Source organism: Hemiscyllium ocellatum, chromosome 33 (genome assembly GCF_020745735.1).
Source record: "Hemiscyllium ocellatum isolate sHemOce1 chromosome 33, sHemOce1.pat.X.cur, whole genome shotgun sequence".
Taxonomy (NCBI): Eukaryota; Metazoa; Chordata; class Chondrichthyes; order Orectolobiformes; family Hemiscylliidae; genus Hemiscyllium; species Hemiscyllium ocellatum.
Window position 1 is genome coordinate 35,574,218 of NC_083433.1, and position 22,754 is coordinate 35,596,971.

The window sequence follows — 22,754 nt, forward strand, 5'->3', positions numbered from 1 at the left end:
AGGGAGATTAAAGTCAGAGACTTGCACTGAAGGGGATTCCAATATCTTGGCTGCCAGTTTTGCGAGGGTTACAAGGGAGGGTTTAAACTAGATTGGCAAGTGGTCATATCCTCAAGTTTAGGGAGGCAAGTGGAAGGAGATACAGTAATAAGAAATAGTAAGGTTAGGCTGGAAAACGACAGAGAGAAAGTAATGCATTTTGGATTAAATTGCATCTGTTGCAATGCACGAGGGCTGACGGGTAAGGCCGCTAATCTCAGGGTGCGGATATGTAAGTGGGACTGGGATATTACATCCATTACAGAAATATGGCTAAGTGATGGATAGGACTGGCAGCTTAATGTGCTAGGGAACAGGTGCTTTAGATGAGACAGAGATGGGGGAAGGAGGGAAGGGGAGTTGCATTTCTGCTTAAGGGGAGTACTACAGCAGTAATCAGAGATAAAATAACTGATGGATCACCCAATGAGTCTTTGTGGGTTGAGTTAAGAAATAGGAATGGAATGGTGAGGTGTTGGAGTTGTAATATTGGCCCCCAAAGAGTCAAAAGGAATGAGAGTAACAAATATACAGGGAGAGAGGGGTGACCTGCAGGAGCAATAGGGTTATCATATTAGGGGATTTTAATTTTTCTAATACAGACTGGAACGGCCAGAGCATTCAGGGATTTGATGAGATAAAATCAGTTAAATGCATCAGGAAAGTTTCCTTCAGCAGTAGAAAGAGCGTCCTATCGGGAAGAGGCAAAACACGAACTTTTCTGAGGAAATAGTGCTGGACAGGTGACTGAATTAATAGTGGAGGAGCACTTTGGACCAGTAAGCATAGTTCTATTAGTTCTCATATCGTTATGGAGAGGGACAAAACTGGTCAACAGGTTCATGTTCGAACTTCGGGCGTGGCTCAGGTACAGGCAGCTGAGATCAAGGGAATCCCGAGAGATACATAAGAGACACAGGAGTTCACTGAAGAAAGAAATCACTCGGGTGAAAAGGGGGCAAGAAAGAGTCTTGGCTGAGAAGATTAGGATGAATCCAAAAAGGTACTTAAATATATTAAAAGAAAAAACAATAACCGGAGAGAAAATAGGACCTATGGAAGACCAATGTGGACACGTATGTGTGGAACTATAAGAGATGGGTGAAATCCTCAACTAATATTTCTACTCTATGTTTACCGTGGAGAAAGACATGACGACTTGAGAACTTGAGGAAGTTAGTCGTGATATCTTATGGACAATCCATGTCATAGTAGAGGAGATTTGGACGTACTAGAATGTTTGAAAGGTGATAAATCTCATGGTCCTTACCCTATATATCCAAGAACACCTCAAGTGGCTCCAGAAGAATTTTCGGCGACCCTGGACTATAATGTTGATCATCACTGACCACAGTGGACGTCCCGGAAGACTGGAGGATAGCAAATGCAATGCCCTTATTCAAGGAGAACTGCACAAAAAAAGCCTTGGAACTACAGTCCAGTAGGTTTAACATCCGTGGTAGGTAGGTTACTTGAGAAGGTTCTGAGGGATGAGATGTACATGCATTTCGAAAGACAGGCTTTGATTTGGAATAGTAAGTGTGGCTTTGTGCGAGGAAGTTTTTGCTTGACAATTTTCTTAATGTAATTGGATGAAGTGACCAGGAAGATTGACTTGGTTAGGGCAGTATATGTCGAAACATGTGATGTTGGAAAAATACAGCAGGTCAGGCAGCATTCGAGGGACAAGAGATGTATTTTCGGACATAAGCCCTTTATCAGGAACGTCCAATACGTCGATTCTCCTGTTCCTCTGATGCTGCCTAACCTGCCGTGTTTTTCCAGTGCCACAATTTCGACACTAATCTCCAGCATCTGCAGAGCTCACTTTCTCCAAGATTTAGACAATATGGATTTCAGTTACAGCAGAACAGAACGAGGCCTTTCAGCCCCTGGAGCCGGATGTACAATTACAGGAGAAGTCCAATAAACCCCCCGGGCCTATAAAACTGTCACCAGATCATGCAGCACCAGTATCAGTTACCCAGCAACAGGATCAGTCTATTCAGTTACTTGAAGTCAGTAACACAGGAAATGGAAGACTCCGCAAAGTGACTGGACTATGGGGTATACTGGAATAAAACCAGGCTACATCGCCCATCGGACCTGCCCTTCCATTCAGTACGTCAGGGCCGATCTTCACTCGGCCGCAATTTATCTTTTATGCCCAATTCTTTGTAGCCCTCGACTCACTGACGGGTCAAAATCCGTTGATACTCACTCTCACCCACCAAACATTTCAGTGATTTGGCCTCCCCAACTGTCTGGTCCCAACCGTCACTACTCTCGGAGAGAAGGAAACACTCCCCACACGTATACCTTGGCCTATTGACATGGATAGAAGATATGAACACAGCATAAAGTGACTGGCCCTGATATCATGGCAGTATTTGATTGAGAGAGAGGTCAAGGAGACTGAACAAAATTTAACTTGATGGGAATCAGTTTTTAAGACACCGCTGGTTGAATCATTCAGAACACAATGGGGCTGGTGGACATCAATCCTCTCAGTCGCTGGATATCCCTGTGGGCAGTCCTCAGGGTAGCTTCTTCGGCATAAACATCTTCAGCTGCGTCATCAATGTCTTTCCCTCTGTCATACGATCAGAGGTGGAGATGTTCTGTGAAGATTATACAATATTCAGAACAATGAGTCACCTCCTAAGGTACTCAGGTATCAAATCTGGACAACATTCAAGCTTGTACTGCTAATGTAAAGGTAACATTGATCAAAAGCACTGCTGGGCACTAAGCATATCCATGGTTAAAAGAAAGAGGAACTCCTTTAGCAACGCTAGCTGGTTTCACAGTAATATAAGAAAGCCATTCCCCCCATCTGATCTGTTGGATAACAAGAGGCGCAATGCGTTCACTCACTCCTGCCTATTACACAAGAAGACAATTTTTAAAAAAAGCAGAAGTTGGTGGAATCCAAAATACACATGCAGGAAGCTGGAAGATCAAAATAAGCAAGGCAGCATCAAGACGTTGAGAAATGAACGCCTTGGATATAACCATTCGTCAGGACTGTGGATGGGAATGAGGGAGTCGATAGATAAAGTGGCGAGTGAGGGAGGAGGAGGCAGAGTGGCGAGGTGTGGATAAGTAAACACAGGTAAGGGGTATCAGCGAGTTGGTGATGGGATGGCTGAGTCCAGTTGGTAGGTAGCTGGACAAAAGCTTGCTCAGAGGAATGGAAGGGAGGGGAGTGTCTGGGAAGGGAGTCGGGGGATTGGAAGGGAGGTTATTTGCAATTGGAGAATTCATTTTTGAGTCCCTGGGGTGTACGCTGCACAGGAGACAGATGAGATCTTGTTCTTCCAAATCATGGTTTGGTTCTTTGTGGCAATGGAGGACGCCAAGAATGGCCATATTGGAAAGGGACTGAGAAAGAGAATTGAAATAGGAGTAATTTAGCTAGGATGACTACTACATTTTAAAACAGACAAAAACTTTATTCATAAAATTACACAATAAAACACGAAGAACAGAATAAAGAATCACATCAGAATTCAACCTATTCAACTAGACTTAATTATGCTGTTGCGTGCATACACAACTGTCCCAATAATCAAACTCCTAATAAAAACCAGTACAAACGGAACATATACTTCCAGGTTTAAATTGAAGGTCAGAAAAGAGAGAGAGTTTCCACACAGCTCCCAGATGAACTTTCCAGTTCAAAACTCAACTGAAAACTGCTCAGCTCAATTCAGCTCAGTTAGTTCAGCTAAAATAGCTCTCCACTCTCCGTTCATTATACTGGTCACTTATAAAGCATGACCACTTTGGCCTGAAGTCTCATCTATTTCCATATAAACAAAGGCGTCTAAAATTTCTTTTCATCTCTGAAAAATCAGCCTGAGAGGAGCTTAGCCCCGTTTTATTGTCCCTGCGGGAAAAAAAACAACGATAGAGTCTCCTTGAGACAAGGAACAGCTTTTTTACAAATAAGGGACTTGCTTCGTGACATGTCCCCCTCACTAAAAAAAAGAACCATCAATACTAAAAGATGGCTGCATTTTTAACCCTTCAAATCCAGTTAGTAGTCTCAAAACAGACAGATACACTATGCTAACTGTAAACATTCAAACATGCACAAACCCTTTCAAATTCAGGCCACGGTACACCCACCACCGAACACCTCAGTATTTCATTGGAGTCTCAATAACTCATCAGCTTTCACGCTTTCGCGACCTTCCAAATGCACAATTATCAGATTGAATGGCTGCAACAAGAACCTCCATATTAACAATCTGGCATTTTTGTCCTTAGTTTTTCCTACAAATGTGTTGTGATCAGTGTATACGATTGTCTCAGATGCATTGCTGGTAAAATAATCACAGTTATGGTGTAATGCCAACACTAATTTTAAAGTCTTTTTCTCCACCGTTGAACTTTTCTGTTGATGAACGTTCGACTTCGCAGTAAAACACCCGATGGGTCTTTCTATGCCCTCATCATCCTCCTGCAGGAACACCGGACCAATACCCACATCACTAGCAACGATAGCCACCTTGAAAGGCTTCGTGAAATCTAGTGTAGCTCATTCTGGGTGCAGTGTTAACAGAGTCTTTAGGTTGTAAAATGCTTTTTGACAGTCCTCTGTCCACTGAGAGTTCTTGCCCTTGACAATTTGGTGAGTGGAGCCGCCGCACTGCTTTAAGTTTGGCACAAACTTTCGGTAAAATCCAGTCAATCCCATGAACCATAGTACTGCATATTTCTTTTTGTCGACGATGTGAAACATTCCCCAACTACTTTCGTTTTCGTATCTCATGGGGCCATTTGTCCATGTCCAGTAACATGACCCAGGGACGTGACTTGGGCTTTCTCAAATTCACTTTTAGCTAAGTTTACCACCAAGTCTGCCTTCTGAAGTTGATCGCACATGTCCAATAAATGTTGTAAATGTTCCTTCCATGAGTGTCTAAAAACCACCTGATCATCAACGTAGACCACACAGTTGGGTAATCAGGCAATGACCTTATTATCAGTCTCTAAAATGTGGCTGGATCGTCTTTCATACAAAATGCCACAATTTGAACTGATATAGTTAATTTGGCGTTTTCAAAGCCAAAATTGCCTTTGCTTTTTCTGACAGAGTTCCGTGCCAGTAGCCTGTGAGCAAATCCAACTTAGAGATGTAAGTAGCTTCTCCCACTTTTTCGACACAGTTCTCCAAACATGGAATTGGATATGCATCAGTCTTTGTAACGGCATTGACTTTGTGATCGTCCATACATGACCGTTGGGTACCATCTGGCTTTGGTACCATGACTATCTGTGAACTCCAGTCACTGTAACTCACTTCGATTATAACATATTTGAGTGTGCGCTCTATATCCTTCTGAACCTGTGCCAATTTTGGAGAATCATGCCCATAATGATGTTGTTTAATCAGAACAGCATCTCCTGTGTCTACATGATGCACAATTATATTCGTACTTCGCAGTTTATTGCCGCCTATCTCTCCACAAGATAGTAAAAACTCTTTCTGGTCACTTTTATTTTCTTGTGGAAGGTATCTCAATAATTTATCCCAATTTTTGACAACTACCTCATTCTCCAATTTGATTTGAAGAATGTACAATTCAGAATCCTCTGAACTTGGTTCTTCCTTCTGTGCTGTAATCATTAACATCTTCTCCTCTTGCTTTCCTTACTAGAAAAATACCTTTTGAGAATATTCACATGACACACTCCGTGAGACCTCATCCTGTCTGGAGTCCGTATCAAATAGTTCACCTCATTCAATTTCTTCCCAATTTAATAAGGTACGCCAAAACTTGCTTTTCAAGGTTCAACTGTTACTGGAAGTAACACCAATACTTTACTCCCAATTGCAAAATTGCCAGTTTATGATTTCTGATTCACTTCCTCTTTCATTGTATGCTGAAATACTTTTAAATGCTGTCTACCCAACTCTCAAGCTCTATTTAATCGTTCCCTAAAATTTGATACATTGTCTGAATGAGTGGTCTCTGAATCCTGACTTATTAATTTCTCCTTAACCAATGTTAATGGCCCTTTTACTTTACGCCCACAATTAATTTAAATAGAATGAATTTGGTCGATTCATTCTGTGCATCTGCGATCACAAATAGTTCAAAAGGAATATCCTTATCGCAATCATCTGGATAATCCTGACCATAAAACCTCAACATGTTCTTCAGTGTTTGATGCCATCTCTCTCATGCTCCCTGTGATTTCAAATTAATTGACACAGGATGTTTTCAGTCTGTAATGCTGAGGGGTGAGGCTTTATGAACTCTTGAGAGACTATTGCCAGAAAATGTGCTGGAACAGAAATTCATAGTGAGGCAAAAAGTGCTCAGTTATGTAAAGTGAGCTAGAGAGTCCAGAGAAGAGCGGAGAATGTGTGTTAGGTGTACTGGACCCCTAAATCTCAGGTCCAGTAAATTTGAATTGCTTTATTCCCAAGTTATCCATCATCTCCTTGAATAGTTCGGATGTGAGGTTTGATCTGTCTGGATCTCTATTGGTAGTCCGTACCTAGTAAAACATAAGCGTTTTCCTACAACTCTTTTAGCTGTGATGCTGCATAATGGGTCTGCCTCTGGAAATCTAGTCGATACATTCATTATTGTTAATAAATACATATTTCCACTTTTTGTTTGAGGTAGACTTTTGCGAAAGGTTCCTCAAATGTTGGAATAGGTATTAAAGTTGCAGGTTTATTACTGTCTGTGTGACATGTTTGAGACATCTGGCAAAATTCAACTACATCTTGGTGTTGTCCAGGCCAGTGAAAGTATCTTTGTATTCCAGCCTGTAATGTCCTAACCCCGAAATGATCTCCAAGTGGTAGCTCATGTGCCACTCGCAGCGCCTCCTTTCTATACCCAACAGGAAAAACAATTCGAAGAATTTCTGTCCACGCCTGATCTGCTTCAATGTGCACTGATCTCCATATCCACATTAACACATCAGTTGTTAAGTAATATCACACAGGAATGTATTCATTCTATTTCTTGCTAAATGTTTTCTGATATAACTTTTGTAACTCCTCATCTTTCTGCTTAATTCAATCACCTTAGCAGAGCTAAAATACTTTCATGTTTTCATACTTGTTCCTTCTGTTCCAGTTATCTGGTCAAAAATAAACTTTCGAATAACTCAATGTCAGCTTTCTTATCTGTGCCTTTTTCCTGCTTCAACTAGTGCCTTTGTGATCTTATGATGACGTAATCAGGGAAATTCCTAGATAAACATTCTCCAGGTCTTCAGTTGCCTGTATCTCCACTGACTTTTCAGCTAAAGCAGGCAGCACGCCTACCAGTAAATCAGCTATATTAATTGCAAGGACAATTTTTATTCCTGGAACTGAGAGTTAGGGGTCCAGTACACCTACCACACATTCTCCGCTCTTCTCTGGACTCTCTAGCCTCACTTTACATAACTGAGCAAGTTTTGCCTCACTATGAATTCATGTTGCAGCACATTTTCTGGCAATAGTCTCTCAAGAGTTCATAAAGCCTCACCCCTCAGCATTACAGACTGAAAACATCCTGTGTCAATTAATATTGGAACCTCCTTACCAATTACTCCCTGACCTATGTGAATAAACTTTACCCTTACATGTCGATTTTTTAACGCAGATTTAGCATGTCCACTGATCATCTTGTACACTCTGAGGCAGTTGCCTAACTCCCCTATCCTTTTTGTTACTAGTTCAACGAAACTTCCAGGCTTGTCTTGTTATCCTACAGCTGGTTTTCTCCCAGTTCACCAACACTGTGAATTTGTGTGGCCCACTTTATTACAATGAAAATACCATAGCATTTAAACTTCTTTATCCCCCTCAACGTTTTCTTTATTACCGTGGTAAATTATCCTTACATTCTCCGCTGTGATCTACCTTTCCCTTTTCACGTGAGGATATCTCTTTTCTCCAATTTCTGTCCCTCAGAGACCAGAACTGGTTCTGGAAAGCATTCAAGTTTATGGACCAGTTCATAATCATCAGCCATTTCAGCAGCTAACCTTGCTGTTTGCACTCTCTGCTCTTCCCCCTGAGTTTGCACTACTTCAGGTAGTGAACCTTTGAATTCCTCCAAATACTAACCTCTCTAGGGTCATTATAGCTTTGCCTGAATTTTAAAGCTCTTAAACATCTATCTAAATTTGTCTGCTTGATCCTTAGAAACTCAGTGTAGGTTTGACCAGGATCCTCATTAGATTCCTGAAAGGTTGCCTATGTTGACTTAATGTTGTTTTAATTTCTTCAGACTCCCCAGATACCAACTCTGATAGGGGTGTGAATACCTCACCAGTCCTCCCTACAAGTTTCGTTTGGATCAATAAAACCCACATTGCCTCTGGCCACTGCATTTGTTGAGCCAACTTTTCGAATGAGACGAAAAGGTCATCACATTCTTCTCATCAAGCAAACCAATTGTCACTAGGCTTCTGACTACCAGGGGTTGCTCATCCGCACTCTCGTCCTTACCAAGCCCACCCTCAGTTGTTATCTCCAGTGTTTAACACTGACTTCCCTTTTTAAGTGTCAGTTGTTGCTATTCAAAAGCTCTCTCTTTCTCTCTCCCCTGCTGCTTTCTCTTTTGCCATTCTTTCTTTTTATTCTCTGTTCTGCTGCTCTCTCTTTTCCCCCCTCTTCTGCATTTTATTGAAAGTCAAATGTTTCATTTTGGCTGCCCTTTCCTTACGTCTCACCGCTAACTCAAGATGTTTCATTTGCAACTGAATTCTTCCCATCTCTATAGATTCTGATGTTTTCTCCAGCAAGTTTAATTGACGAGCTACTGCTGTAATTACCTCTTCTTTCCTCACAGAAGCAGTCAGTTCCAATTCCAGCTTCTCTGCTAATTCTTGCAAATTGGTCTTATTCACTTTCCGTAAAATATCCAATGTCACTGCATGCACACCTAGGAAACGTTTGGCGACTGAAATAGCCATTACTATTCGAAGCTTTGTCCACCCAGTCAAACGAATACCCGAACTAAAGACACAAGCACCTCCCACTCGCTGTTGAAAATCCAGCAATGAGCCCCCGATCTCTTATGGACGAGGCTAGACCACTCAAAACATTCTTAAGCAAACAGCCCAGAGCATAACTTTGCAGTTTGTTTTGGTTATTATCCAATGAAAATTACCCGGAGTAATTTAGCTAGGGTGACTACTAGATTTTAAATCAGAGAAAAACATTATTCACAAAGTTATACAAGGAAACACAATGAACAGAACAAAGAACCCCTACAGAATTCAACTTATCCAGCTCGACTTAATTATGCTACATCAAATACACACAATAGTCCCAATAATCAAACTCCCTTGAAATGACGTAATAATGGAACGCATGTTTCCAGGTTGAAGCTAAATGGCAGAAAAGAGAGAGAGTTTCCATACAGCTCCCAGTTGAACTTCCCAGTTCAAGACTCAACTGAAAACTGCTCAGCTCAACTCAACTCAGCTAGCTCAGCTTACAGAGCTGACAAATCCCCGTTCATTATACAAGTTACTTCGAAAGCATGACCACTTTGGCCTGTAGTTTCATCTGTTTACATATAAATAGAAGGCCTCTGAAAATCCCTTTCATATCTGTACCAAACCAGACTGATCATAGCCTGGCCCCGTTTTATTGATGCTATGAAAAACATCAAGGACAGAGTCTACTTGAGCTAATGAACAGCTTTTAACTTAAAAAGAAGGATTGGTTTGTGACAGAGAAGACAGGCGAGTGTTCTGTATGGAGGTCAGAAGCTGGTGGGAATAGCTAATACTGTCAGAGTGTGGCTGATGACAGATTTGTGAACAATATGACGTTCAATGCAGAGTCACGCACCAACTGTACATCCAGTCGGTGAGATTTCATTCAGGACCTGGAGTTCTCTCTCAACCAACATGGGGGCTCCATAGAGCTCTGTATCATAGAGTCATAGAATCCTATAGCACGGAGATAGGTCATTAGCACAAACTGGTTCATGCTGATCAAAATGTCCATCCATGCTCACCCCATTTCTCTGCGCTTGGTCCATATCCATATCCGTGCCGCCCTTAAATATATCCATATTTAAGGGCGGCACCATGGCACAGTGGTTAGCACTGCTGCCTCACAGCGCCTGTAGACCCGGGTTCAATTCCCGACTCAGGCGACTGACTGTGTGGAGTTTGCACGTTCTCCCCGTGTCTGCGTGGGTTTCCTCCGGGTGCTCCGGTTTCCTCCCACAGTCACAAAGATGTGCGGGTCAGGTGAATTGGCCAAGCTAAATTGCCCGTAGTGTTAGGTAAGGGGTAAAGGTAGGGGTATGGGTGGGTTGCGCTTCGGCGGGTCGGTGTGGACTTGTTGGGCCGAAGGGCCTGTTTCCACACTGTAAGTCTAATCTAATCCTTCTCAACCTTTTCTATCTATATACGTGTCCAAATGTGAAGACACATATCATGGAAAACATGGTATATCTAATGCTATACGTGTTTTGTTTTGAAAATAATGAGTGTTGATTGATAACACTCCAGTGTTAATGCAATCACGTTTTTATTCTTTTTGTAGCGTTACGGATTAAACACTTATTTCCTTCACACTGTCCTCATGGTACCATCACTGCAGGGAATTGTCTGGTGAAACTCCATTACACCGTTTCTCTGTAGCAAGGAGATCATTGATTATAAATGAAAGAAAGTGCTGTCTCAAGTACACTCCACAACTGCAGGACGGTGTCTTCAGTCTTATACTTTAATCATTTTGTAATGAACGATACTAATTATTGTGCTGAATTCTTGCTGAGTCATAGAGTCATAGAGATGCACAACATGGAAACAGATCCTTCGGACCGACCCGTCCATGCCGAGCAGATATCCCAATCCAATCTAGTCCCACCTGCCTGTACCCGACTGCTCTGTAGGGATTCTGTCAATGCCTCATGATCAAGGACATGCAGCTCCTTTTCACCAAGAGCACTTCCCATCATCGCGCCTTCTCATAAATACAAAATGAGAAGGATTGCATTTTTTGCCAATCATTTATTTGGTTTATGAAACAAAGGCACACCAACAACAACATCGCTGTTGCAATTGGAGTTGACTGGAGATACTGAGGAGGCGATGATCTAGCTGTATTATCTCTGAGTATGAATCCAGGGAATCAGGTAATGACCCAGATACCGGATCCGAATCCCACAACGGCAGATGTTGGAAATTGAATTCAATAAAATATCAGCAATTAAGAATCAAATTAAACAATGAAACCATTGTCGATTGTCCTACCTGGCACCCTCATGCACTTCAGCAAAGGAAATCTACCTTCTTCAGCTGGTCGGGCTTACATGTAACTCCACCGCAATGTGGTTAACTCTCAGTTGCAGTATGAAATAGCCAAGCCAGTCACTCAGTTATATCACTCACTTCAAAGCCTCAAAGAAATGAAACGCATGAACTTCAGCACTGACAACTTACAGCCCAAGGACTGCAGTGGGTCAGGAAGGCAGCTCAACAAAACCTTCTCAAGGACAATGAGGAAAGGGAATTAAATACTTTGCCAGCATCCCACGAATGAATAAAAGAAGATGATCACACTCAGGGAAGAGAGAAAAACAGACATAAAATCTTTAAACAGGAACTTTGACATATACCTTACATGGTCATTATTATTAGTAATAGGGGAACAGGAGAAACATAAGTAATGTTTAATTTCATTTTTTCCATCCCAGCTGATCATCAACAATCTCTTTGCTTCTTTCTCTCTATCTCTCTTTTTCTCCATCTATTCAAATCAGTCCTTCTCCCTTTCATAACAGATGTCGGTGTCACCAACATCGATCACGCTATTTCCCAACTGTGTTCAGTTCTGATGTATGGTCATTAGAATCGAATTGCCAATTCTATTTTTCTCTCGACCCGAGGAGGCTGCCAAATCTGCTCAGTTTGTCTGGCACTTTCTCGTTTCTGATTGTTTCTTTATTGTTTCTGATCTGTTGCATCATTCTTTGCTTTATTTAACCTTTAATTTTGTTATTACTTGAAATGTATGCATCACTGAAAGGGGCAGAATTTTTTTGACCTAACCTAATGTCATTTACTGTGAGGTCATTCTTTCAGACAGTACAGAACCAAGCACATTGCTGTGGGACTCACATAAATCTTAAGCCAGACCAGATAATAACGCAAGTTCTATTACCAAAGGACATCAGTGAAATAGATAAACGTATGGAAAAAATGCTGGAAATGTTATGGTTGTTATTTCCAATTCCTGTTTTGTTTTTGTATTTACTTTCTGACATCGTCTGTGGTAGGATGTGGAATAGTATCTTTCTGTGTAATAGCCTGTGCATCTGAATAACATTTCTTCCAACATTACTTCTCTGAGAGAGTGTTTCTGTTATTAAGTTATTTTAGAGAAAAGAGCAAAGTTGCGAGCAAAATATTTGCAACTAAAAGAGTGCTTAAAGGAGAGGTGTAAGCATAATGTCTGAATTTTACCAAAGCATAGATAATGGTTTATTAAGCGTCAGCATTGAAGCCAAGATGGTGACTGGGCACGTAATCGAGCTGGTAGTGGATAGGTTTTGTGATGGACAGAATACCGAGACACAAATGAATTTTATTTATTTAAATTCGGTATTGTGAACAGTCTCATTCTCAGATATTTGTGAGGGCGGGGGTGTGGGCGGTTCTGAAATTTGTAAGTAATCAATGAAATTTGCATTTGAAACTGAAGACAATAATTTCCGTCTTTGTCAAATATCGATAACAGAAATTTCAACGAAGTTCGCCATGGTTGAAGAGATTAATAAATGGATAGAGATGAAGAAACTTGCCAGGAACACCAACAATAGCAAGGATAGGATAGTAACCCGCCTGGATAATCATCAGTGCACCCCATATCTGAAATGGAAATGAAGACAAGGAAAAATAGAAAAGACCCTCCGATAAAGTCCTGTCCATTGTTGCAGCATTCCAGTCGCATTTTCTCAGATGTGAATCCATTAATGGATCATTCCAGACTATTCTCAGATGTTGAAATCTCCTTTTTCTGTCTCTGCAGCTACTGATCCCTTTGAGCGCTGGAGTGAATGCATCTGCTGCTACAATGGCATAAACCATTGCAAGAGACCCCTTACTAATAGGAGACGGAAAACATCCAGTGACATAGCTAGGATCCAAGGAGACTAGGATCACTCATAATCACTGAACAAACAGCTCCATTTAACCCCGTTCAGTATGGTTTCTTCAGTTCACAAAAACTACTGCACTGGATTGAATGTTGGCACCGTTGGCTATTGATCACATTTCCCATCACCCATTGCTCTCGTGAAGTTAGTAGTGAGGGAGAATGATGCATGTTTTCTTATCGCAGGCTCGATGATTATGCTGCGTTGTTCATTTGGAATACTGTAACCGGCTGAACCTCGCTCCACCACCACTCTCAAAAAACACAATCTACATGCTGTTACCGTGCAGATTTCTCCTCGACTAGAACACTCACCAGCCAATATATTTACAGTGGATATGTTTGCACTCCAATACATAGGAAATGTGAATTTGCCCGGGCATTCCTTTAATTGGTCAAATAAGGCAATTGTGTATCTTCAACATTCAATGTGCTTCAGCACTTTTTAAATATAAACTCACAAACACCTTAACACACTTTATTAAGCACAAGTTTCTTCACATTCTCCTCATGGTAACATCATGCCAGAGTTTAGTCTGGTGAAACCCCTTTGCTGATTAAACCTGTACACAATACATCTAACAGTCTCTCAACAAAATGCTATCATTGGGAAAGATACATTTACTTTGGTACTTTAATCATTTTGCATGACCAGCCACATATCATTTACTTCCTGCTGGGTAAAAAAAATCTATTTGTGACTTATGACAAAGCACATCCAGGTCTGTTTCAACAATAGCATTTCCCAACCTCTCACTATTTAATGAACATAAACGTGACTGATGATATTTGTTTTTCATATCTGAAATATCTTGCAAAGAGCTATTGGCCAAACACTGATCCTTCTGATCCCCCAAAGCCTTCACTCCAGATAATTATACTCCTCTCTCCATTCCCTCGATTATCCAACTTTTAATACATTCGGTGTATTCCAACCCTACCTACCCATGGACTCTAACATTCTCTACTCACCTCCATTCAAACATGTCAACCGTCTTTTGAAAATTCAAATACTTCATTTCCACTGGTTCTCAATTGTCGATGTCACAACGGACAACCTCCACAATGTCCAGCAGGTTTAGCAAAGATCAAGATCATTTCCCCTTCCTGAATCTAGATTGACTCTTCCAAATCGTGACATTATTTTCCAAGTGTCTAGTTGTCACATTCCTTACAAAAGGGTACAATAATTTTCTTACAGCTTACATCAAGCTAACCACTGTTTAGTTTGTTGCTTGCTCTCTCCGTTCTGTTTTAAATATTTAGGTTTACAATCGCTGCTTTCCAGTCTGGAGAATCCTTTCCAGAATCTAACCAGCTTTGAAGAATAATAAGTAATTCTTTCACTAGCTCTACTGCCACCACTTCAATACTCTGGGATGTAGCTCATCAGATGCAGCAATATACCAACCTTAAATTCAATAAGGTTTGGAAAGACGTACCTTTTATTAATTCTAATTTCGTTCTGTTCCCCATTTTCACCAGTCACTCTGATCCCCTGTATTTCTGGAAGTTTCTTTCTGTATCTTCCTCAGGGAGATGGACACAATATATTGCTCTCAGCGGACAGATGGTTATGTCAGCCAGTAAATATATTGGAGGACTGCACTCCAGTGATGATGGATATGTTACTCAGTCCTGCCTGGAAAGTTCCAGAATTAATCCAGTTTAATTCATGGTGAGCATCAGCACAGTCCTGACACAGGTGTGAGGCTACACAGTATACTGAAGCAGAGGACACAGCTCAGTGACCACCTCAATTTTGGTTACATACATGACACCTCGTCCAACTTAGACGAAGGTCCCGGGAAATCCAAAAAAAGATAATGAACTGTCCTGCACCTCCCTATTTATAGAGCTTCCCTTCTGTGGAGCCTCATCTCCATTTGGTTACCACAGACCCAGACACTCTGTAAATGCAGTGTATAGAGTGGGGTCACCAGAACCAGCAGCTGACAATACAAACCCGAGATAAGCATCCCCAGAAACTCCATTGATTTTCCAATGACAGGAACAAGTCAATTCCCCACACAGAACATGCACGCGCTCAGTGTTGAAAATTATTTCCACTCCTGAGTTTCTCTTCCTGGCTGACAAAGCCGTTGCATCTCTGCACACTCCCACAGTAACAGTTTCTCTCTCCAAAGAAGGAGTTGACAATGTAACATTACCTTTCTCTATATCTCAGCAACTATAAGGGCAGCACCAGTATTGCTAATGGATTTGATCATCATACTCAGAGAAGAGAGGTACAGGGAACCTAACTCACCTTATTCACGGACAAATCTAAATGGATGCGATATTCAGGAATATGGGAAAACGGGGAAATGTGAGAATAACTTGCCAGTTTGTTTTCCTTTCAGTTAATCATCAGCAATCCCTTTGCTCACTTTTTATTTCTTTTCCTCTATTTTTTTGGCCATTTTTCATTCCATTCAATTTAAACCTGGCCCCAGCTCTCTCTCCAACCTAACCATCCATGATACCAGGATAAATAAAATTATTTCCCAGTTTGCTTTCAGTTGTGAAACAGGGTCACTGGACTCAAACCGGTATCTGCATTTCTCCTGACAGAGGCTGCCATACCTGCTGAGATTCTCCAACACTTTCAGACGCTGGAGAATTTTATTTTCGATCTCTAGCACCCACCGTTCTTTGGTTTATTTCACCTTTCATGCTGTTGTTTGTCGGGATGCCAGCATCACGGGCAAGGGCAGTATTTGTTGTCCATCACTAATTGTCTGTGACGACGCGGCCATTTTTCAAGACAAAATGGAGCCAACAATGTTGTTGTGGGTCTGAAGTCACACTGAGTTCACACTGGGTAAAAATGTTAAGTTTCTTATCAAAGACTATCAATGAAATAATAAAAATAGATCTTAACGGTTTCTGGTTTCCATGAGTGAAATTAGGTTTCATTCCAATTTTTGTCATTCGAATTTAAGTTTTGTCATCGGCTGTGGTAGGATTTTAAACACTGCCTTGGAGTCACAGCCAGTGCCTCTGAATTACCCGTCTAGTTACATGATCATTCTGATACAGAGTCCTTATTGCCTAGTCCGTATTCCTTAGTTCCTGCCAGACAGACAGATGGCGGGGAAATCAGTTTAACTACCAACAATCAAAAGGACTTTGGGGGAAAAAAAAGCGAAAATGAGATTGAAAGACAATTTCATGTAAGATCACATGATAGGTGATCACCTCGGAATGATAGATGAAGGGGATATTGGTGTCAATAAAGATGAGGGAGAGTTTTAGATGAATATTTGTTCTGCAACTTTGTAACTGGGTGTGGGTTCATTAGAGTCTTCGAAACATTGGGCAGAATCTAACAATAGTTTGTCTCAGTGACATTTTTATTGAGTGTGACAGAGGGATTGTCTGTACGAGACTGAACTAGTTTCATGATGCTATCTTTTTGAACTCACCACATTAACTACCCACTCAATGTCATATTGTTCCTCGCATTCAATGCCACCCCAATTCTCCAACCCAACTCTCCAACCCAACATGGCTGAAGGGACTCACCATCGCACTGATACCTCTGACTATTCTATAATCACTGACACTTGTGCCATCTTTCGATGGCCAATGGGCACACTGTTGTACTTCCTCAGTTTGGAGCCACCCTGCACAGGTGACACCGAGCATGGCAGATAAGGGGAACTAACACCACGATTTTTCAACAGGGGCACCGAGGTTCTAGTGGATGGGCTAGTATGCGGGTCCATTCTCTTCCCAGAGGATGCCTGAGCATGGTCTGAGCTCAACACCCAGCGCAGTGCAGTACCTGTGGTCTCTGCCTCTCCCTCACACACACGCACATACTTTAATATGAATTCCAGGTAGTGTTCCAAAGAATTCCCATTTTCAGGTATAGGAACTTTCAGCCATTCAACATTCTGGGTTCCTGCAAAAATATGCACTTGTTTTATATTCAATCACAATTAGTAATTATGGCTATTTCACTTTGTCTCACTTTATTGTATTCAGCCAAACACTGCTTCTAAACACTTGTCCTGTCATGAAATACAATTTTGAGCAGATAACTTTTTATCCTCAGCTGTTATGTTGACCGTTATCTGAATTGTACCATTTTCCTTGTTATGAAAGTTTCTCTTGCCCTTTGCCTGTGCCTGTTTCTGTCTGTAACAGTTACACTATCTCCCACTCAGTTGGCTGGACGGCAAGTTTGTGATGCAGAGGGAGGCCAGCAGCGCAGGTTCAACTCCCCCACACTGGCTTGGGTTACCATGAAGGGGATGCTCTCTCAACACAGGGAAATCGAGCATGGTCAATCCACTCTAAGTTGCACATCTCTGTACTCTGGGAGGAAACTGGAGCATTAGGAGGGAATCCATACAGATATGTGGAGAATGTTCAAGCTCATCTGAGTTTGGAATTGAACCCAGCTCCTTGGTGATGAGCGGCCGCAGTGCTAACCACATATCCATAATATTCCTCAGTTGGTTCTGTTAATTACTTGTAGCTGACTGAAGAAATCCAACTGGCTTGTTCTGATAACTGAACCTAACCCAGTCTTAGATCTTTATCATCAGCCATATCGCCAACCTGGTTACAATAAAAATTTGTGGTGAGCAGTGGAGGAATGGGACTAGAAATGAAAACAGTGACACCCTCCAACCTCAGTCAGAACCGGAAAGATGAAAAATTCACGAAGTGGGAATTCATTCAAGTGGGAATTCTTGCACCCAGAAGATTGGGAGGGCTGAATCTTCATATTACATCGAGGCTGACTTTGTCTGATTTTCCATAGACAGGTGAATCAGGGATAATTGTGAAATCAGAGAAAAGTGCTGCTGGGAACACAATGAGATGAACCATGTCCTTATTGACTGGTGGAATAGTGTCAATGTGCCGAATGGCCCAGTTGTTTCTGTCAGCCCTATGTTCTGATGATCCATTCAGCCCTTCGGTCCTACTGTGCAGGAGCAGATTGAGGCCACTTCGATGGTTTGGTGTAGTTTGGCAAATGTATTGGAAAATCCAGGCTGGGTCAGAAGTGATACCCCCTACCCACAAATCCCTGTTTCCTGGCTTCCCCTCTCTGTAACTTCTGCTCCTGATGTAGGTCATGTTACAGACCCAGATTCGCATTGAATAGAGCCCCCATGCCCCACCCAAGGTCAACTCAGACAAATCCTGTGCTGTCTGTGAATGCAACATTTTATATCATGACTTCCAGGAAAGTAATCAATTATTTTCCAAAAACATAAATAAGAACATAAGAAATAGGAACCCGCGCTGTCATTCAAGAAGAACATGGCGGATCTACTCCACGGCTCAACTCCACTTTCCTGCTGACCCATTGCATCCCTCAACTCGCTGTAATGTCACAAACCAATCCACCCGTCTGTAAATACAATCAGTGACGCAACTCCACAGCTCTCGGGGTTAGGAAATTCCAGCTTCTGAAAGAAAACATTTCTTTACATCTCAGTTTGAAATCGATATTCCTTATTCTGTATCTACGTCTCTGACTTCTATACTCTGCCCTGGTGTGGAATCACATTTTCAATGCCGACTTTGTCAAGCCCCCTCGGTATCTTGTCCGTTTCAGTAATGACACCCTTATTCATTTAAATCATAATGAATAATTGCCTCAGCATTTTTAATGTATTCAATAATTCAATCCTTTCATCACAGGAACCAGTCTAATGAATCAACATTTCCGCATCAACATGCTGACATTATGTTTCAAACACAGAAACACACCACTCCGTTGTACTGCTCCTTTTTTGGGAGTTCTATTCATTTAATAACAGCCGGCCTTATGGTTGTCAGTGTCATCCTCAAATTCAAATGTATATTGCACTCAGCTGCCGCCGTCAGGAGCTGAGTGCAGCTGTTGTAATCAGCTCTTGCCATCGGACTGATATTTGTGGTACTCCAGTAGATACAGTTTTTTCATAAAGATAGATTAGGCGTGACTCTCTGATATCTAAGTGTTTATCAAGTGTCATCCCACGCTAATACATTATCCATCATACTATGAGCTTCTGTCTTGCGTAGGAAACCTTATTTAGCGATATCTTGTGGAAAATCTCTGGAAAGCCTCATGTCTACCAGTCCCGCTTTATCAAGGCCACTTCTTACATTCTCATGGCTTTCCAGAAAAAAAACTTTGCATGATTTTACAGGCAAAATGTAGTTCGCCTTTAAAAAGACCATGCTCACTCTGTGTGAAGCTTTTCTAAATGCTCTGCAGTCCCTTCCTTAATAACAGACTCTAACAGATTCCCAGCAATAATGGTTAGGCTAAGTGGTTCCTGCTTTCAGATTCACTCGTTTCTTGAAGACAGGCGCCACATTGGAGGGGCTCCAGTTTCACTGGATCACTCCTTTAATCCAGAGAGTTATGGAATATTTCACACAGTGCCACCAGCCACTCTGTGACCACTTCTTTTAAAACCAGCTATGAATTATTGATGACCTGTTTACCCTTGGTCTTATCTGTTTGAGAATTGTCTTGTTCCTTCTGGTAGAGACAGCTTAAGATCTTCACTCCTATTGCAATTTTGCATACACCATTGAAATATTTACAGCACCTTCCCCTGTGAGGAACAATGTAAAATAGTGGTGTAAATTATCCGTCTGTGCCGTGTATCCAGTTCCCCAGTCACACCCTCCAAATGTCTTCAATATACTTTCCTAACTTTCTTTATACCAAAGATCACTCACACCTCTTGAACTCTTCTTTCATACATGGAAAAGCTCGTGCTGCTTGTTTTTATATTTCTTGCCAATTTGCTTACATCACACTTTTTCTTCCCTTTACTTCACTTTCTATATTCATACAATCATATCGCATACAAGCACACTCTTTGGTCCAACTTGTCCATGACGGCCAGGTTTTCCAAATTGCACCATGCCCATCAACTTGCATTTGGCACATATGCCTCTAAACGGTTCGCATTTATATGATGTCCAAATGTCTTTTAAACGTTCGAGCTGTACCTGCATCTGCCAGTCTTCCTCTGGCAGCTCATTCCATAAACACATCACCCTCTGCGTGAAAAAAAGAAGTTCCCTCTTCCTCCCTTTCAAATCTTCCCTCTTCCAGCATTAACCAATGGCTCAATGACTTAATTTTCCTATCCTGTGGAAAAGATCTTGGCTTTTCACCCTGACCATGCCTCCCCTGATTTTGCAAGTTTCTATAATGTCACCCCTCAACCTCCTACTCTCCATCTGATACTAACTTCAAGAACAAGCATTGAAAGTTAAGCACTGTAAATTTGAAACAATGTCAAAAGTGACAGGTAAACAGCCCTCAGCACAAACTTCGTACTGTCATTTGCTTTCTTCTTTATGTTACAATACTAAGGCAAGCATGAAAATCTTACTAGTGCCAATAAGCCGGCAAGCACCTGAATTCCTTTGTATGATTCCTGTGATGATTTCTACAGTGAAAATGTATCTCAGGCCAGATCTATGTAATTCTACATGTTCAACATTCTTCCTCTTGGCCTCCATATGACTTTATGTGGTTGTGTTTTCTTTATCTTGCACTCAATAGAGAGAACCCCTATCATCATTCTCATCTTAATTTAAACTCATTTTATATCATGTTCTCGTTCACCACAGCTAAAAGCCTGTTCATCTGTTGTCACACCCTCAGTTCTCTGCCACCTACCCCCCACCTCTGGCAAGGGACTAAAATGCCCAGTTTCTAATCCTTTTCAGTTCTGAAGTAGTGTCCACTGGACCTGCTTTGTTTATTCAGCAATTTGTGATTTTCAACATTATCCAAAGACGTGTGTCGAATCTGCTCAAAAGCCCTGTCCAGCACAGAGCGCTGTACATTGGGAAGTGAACAAAAACGCAAAGTGCACAGATTCATTGGCTCTGAAACGACATAAGGCTGGCATCACTGACGCGACAGAGGTCTTGATCATGGTCAGGGAGAAAAACAGAGGAAAAACATTCACTTCAGACATAGAAGATGGTATTACTGGAAAGAAAATGATTCAGATTAATATGTTAAAGTATCTGAGTAATGTAACAAATTGAAGGCGTGGCATCAGGGTCAGACCCTCAGCAGAATGAGATTATGAATCTGGATGTGTTCACACATCAGAAACCAGGTTAGGTCACTGAGTACAGGGCTGATGGGTGAATGGGCCTCGGTGTGTACTGGGGGACAATCAGTCGAATTGATTTGCAGATATTGCAGCTCACACTGGATTATTATGTGATGCTGTAGATCACAGCAGCAGCCACAGCAGAATTGCATTCAATCACAATCCATAACCTTTACCCCAGGATAATCCATCACTGTACCATTATCATCACGCCGAGTGATGGTTCAGTGCGGGGTTTGGGTGAACATGCCCGTGTCAGAACCATGTGTATCTAAACCTGATGACAATCCAATAAAGCTACCGCACTTGACTGGTTGCATTCCAAACAGCAGAACTACCATCTGGTGGAGAGGGTAAAATGATCCCAAAACAAACTGATATGATCGAAACTCTGCAGTCAAGCCACATTCAGTCATCAGTGTCGATGGACTATGAAACAACTTACAGTAGGAGAGGGCTCCACAAATATCCCTAGCCCTGCACAGCAGTGTACAAGACAAGTTTGTCGTAATTGCACCATCCTGAGCCAGAAGTGTTGAGTGGATGAACCACCTTATACTCCTCATGATGCCCACAGAATCACAGATGCCAATCTTCAACCAAATCAATTCACTGCACGTGACATGAAGAAACAGCTGAACACAGTAGATATGACAACGGCAATGGACCCGGATACAATTCCTGAAATAGGAATGAAGATTGTCCCCACAACAGGCCATGTCGCTGGGGAAGCTGTTTCAATCAAGCTCCAACTCCGACATCTGCCTGGCCAAGTGGAAAGTTCCTCAACAATATCCAGTCCCATAACAAGGGAATGACGACAGTCTGACCATTTACAACGCCCTCAGTCCCGTCACGATAGTCGCATTGTTTGGAGTTCTTTTTGACAGAGCTGTCATACAGCACAGAAATAATGTGCTCAGCGTAGTTTCCGATAGGTCTCCATGTGGAGATGGTGCTGTTGGGCAAATGTCACTGGATTACTGGTCCAGACCGGGATAATGCTGTGGCAGCTGGTGGAAGTTAAAAACAATTAACAAAACATTGAAACATAAAATCTGGTGCCAGTAATATTGACCTTTTATCTAATGTCCATTGTAAACATCTGTTCCTTCCCCAATGTACTTTCAGGAAGTGAATCTCCCGTGCTTCCTGGTCTGGCCTACAAGTGTCTCCAGACACACAGACATGTGATAGACTCTACAATGGTCTCTGAAACGGCGAAGCAAGCCACTCAATTGTATCAAATTGTTCTGAGTCCTTAAAGGATAAAACCAGACAGAACACGACAACAAGCTTGGTTTTGGAAAAGGGAACGGGAAACACAGTTCTGTCGACCAGGCAGATGCTGTTTAAGAGCTTGTGACAACAATGACAGAGTTTTCCCTCAGACTGCACAGAAAGATCAGGAAGGGAGCAGGGTATTAGACACTTTTAGCTTTCCATGTTCTAGCTCATGGAGA